This window comes from Ruditapes philippinarum, unplaced genomic scaffold (assembly GCF_026571515.1).
Source record: "Ruditapes philippinarum isolate M1 unplaced genomic scaffold, ASM2657151v2 ctg9300_1_1_1_1, whole genome shotgun sequence".
Classification (NCBI taxonomy): Eukaryota; Metazoa; Mollusca; class Bivalvia; order Venerida; family Veneridae; genus Ruditapes; species Ruditapes philippinarum.
The window spans coordinates 5,183-7,893 of record NW_026866912.1 but is presented as its reverse complement, the minus strand read 5'-3'; the positions used below and the strand labels follow the sequence as shown (position 1 = coordinate 7,893).

At 30.3% G+C, this 2,711-nt stretch overlaps 1 long non-coding RNA gene across 1 annotated transcript; it reads left to right on the top strand.

Moving 5' to 3' along the window:
• The first annotated feature begins 256 nt into the window (after positions 1-256).
• On the top strand, positions 257-2,355 carry LOC132734200 (uncharacterized). Its single transcript, XR_009626279.1, has 4 exons — positions 257-271; positions 1,314-1,478; positions 1,754-1,985; positions 2,238-2,355. It is a non-coding gene; the product is annotated as an uncharacterized LOC132734200 (long non-coding RNA).
• Positions 2,356-2,711: the final 356 nt, after the last annotated feature.

Sequence of the window (2,711 nt, the reverse complement as noted above, 5' to 3'; positions counted from 1 at the left end):
TTATCATTATATCATTTAAAGCAGATAATAAAAAGCATTGATATATAAAATACAATTAACAAATCAAATTAATCATTTGATCTTTTTTTCAGAAGCTTGCGACCTGAAAATATAATTCCACTTGCGAAATGGACGAGCGTTGTCGTCAGGTTAGATATACGTGCAAATGTTCTTTCCGTGTATAAAGATGGGAAATATTGTGTGTCAAAATTTTTCCCTAATGTCATTTAAATTATTTTAAAATCCAAAGCAGTCATCGAGATTAATGGAGGTTTTAATGAAAATTGTCACATGAATTAATTTGTTTAAAAAAATTTCTCTAAGGGAAATAATAAAAAATTTTAAAAAAAATATTCAAAACCCTGTTTTGGAAAACCCTTTACTTGACAAATTGTGCGATGTTGTGGCTTTTTTTTGATCTAGTTGTTTAATATACATACTAAATGGAAAGAGAGAGAAAAGGTTTTTCATTCAATAGAATTGCTTTGGTAATCAAAATTTTGGGGAGTCAAAAACATATCCATTACAAGTTTAAAAAATTTTAAAATCATGAATGCCCAAACCCCAAAAGTTTTAAATTTAAAAACCCTTTGGACTAAATGTTTGTTCGAAGGGGTTTTTAAACGTATTCAAATACTGATGTTTTCTTGAAATAAAGTATATTAGCACTAAAACTATAAATATCAAATCTTACAGCATTTTTCCATCGCATTAAAACGAGTTTCTTTTTGTATCTTAAAATAGCCAAAGTATGGCGGTTTTGTTTTGAGAAGAATTACCAGGTTATAACCTATAACATACACATGGACATGCGCAAGTGATAATAATTATTGTGATGCTTCTTTGTTTTGTTTTATTTATTCATTTATTTATTTATTTATTTATTCATTTATTCATTTATTTATTTATTGTTGTTTTGTTTATTTAAGGTTGTTGTTTTGTTCGTTTTTTGTTGTTGTTGTTGTTTTTATTTTTTTATCAGTGTATTTGACTACTCACATCATTTCTGTGAAATATTATTATAAATATTCCATAAGTGCGGAAAAAACTCTTATACATATACAATTGTGATCTGCATGATTATAAAGTATTTAGAACAAGATACTGAACGTGAAAAGTGATGTTGAACTAAATACAAAATCATGTTATATATATAACATTTCACATGTAATAAAATATAGTACAATTTACATCAGTACAATTGACAGTAAGTAAAGATGAAACAAAAAGTCTCTACGGATGACCGTTGTGTTCATATTTAAGTACAGTTTTAGAAAAAAAGAAAAAGTGTCTCGTTTTTGCTCTATGTTCAGATGTGAAAGTTTCTTCGTTCAAAGTAATTCCTAGAATAGCGACTACGTCAGAGATTTCGACCTGGTCCTCAACTTGCAAACCAAACATAACTGGCGAGATAATGTCTATGGATGACATTGTTGACACTGGGCTTGCTCAAATTATTATTCCCTCCGTCTGCGATGGTATGAATAAATCATTTCTAATTTAGTTTAATTGCATTCAAAGGTTGACAAAATGATGGACAGAAAAGATGTAGCAATTATAGTGTCCTTGTTTGTTCTAGTATTCAAGCAATTAACTTCTCAGTGTTTACTGTTTTAACTATCAGTAAGAATTTATAAACCTAATGTCTATAAGCCATCCGATTTTATAGTTCACATGTCACAAAATAACGGCTTGATTCATTTATACTTCAGTTTTTTTCCAATGTATAAATAATATTTGAACTGATTTGTAGATGTTGACGAATGTGCAAATTCCCCATGTGGTACCCACAAGTGTATAAATATACGTGGTGGATTCAAGTGTGAATGTGAAAAAGGATTCACTGGCAGTCAATGTGATATTCTTATCGACCTTTGTGAACAAAGCTTGTGCCAGAACAATGCAACATGTGTTTATGGGAAATTCCAATTATTCATGTCAGTGCCCTAATGAATATGGTGGAGCCTTTTGTCAAGTAAGAGCAGGTATGGGAGTATAACTTTTATTTTTCAAAACAACCTTAAAATTCTCTTTTTTTTTTCTGTTTTGGTTTAGTTTCTATTTATGATTTCAAAAACCTAAGTACAACATGTATCGAAAGGACATAAGAGTCTGTGGTGACTCTATTAAAATTAAATTTTTAGGATATACATGTGTATTTTTTTGTAATTCAGTTTTGCCTTATTTTTGCCTTCATTTCTGGACACTCATAACTGACTTAATTGCATGTATATAAGTTGACGGAGCGTGGTCTGATTGGTCTGGTTGGACTAGCTGTTCAAAACCTGTGCTAATGGTATACAGGCAAGGACAAGAAGATGTGACAGCCACCACTAATGCACAAGGCACGGACTGAACGGAAAAGCACTGAAACAAGAACGTGTAAATATGGAAAACTGCCCAGGTAACGTGAAATAATAAACGAAACATGTTTCTTTTGCGTAGGTTTTATTCAACATAACATTTTTAATGCAAAATTTATTTGCGAAATGATAACCTCGATTTTCTTTTTTCAGTGAAAACAAGTTGTAATATCTCGAATGACAATATAAATAATTATGTACCTTATTTGAATGCAGGCACAACTTATATTTTATGTATCGTCTTCATTTATTTTAGAGTGCTTCGTTAACAATGACTCATGGGCTTAGAATAACTTGCAATACAACTACGATTTAAAGAGATGCACTGTATAATGTGAAGATGGTCTT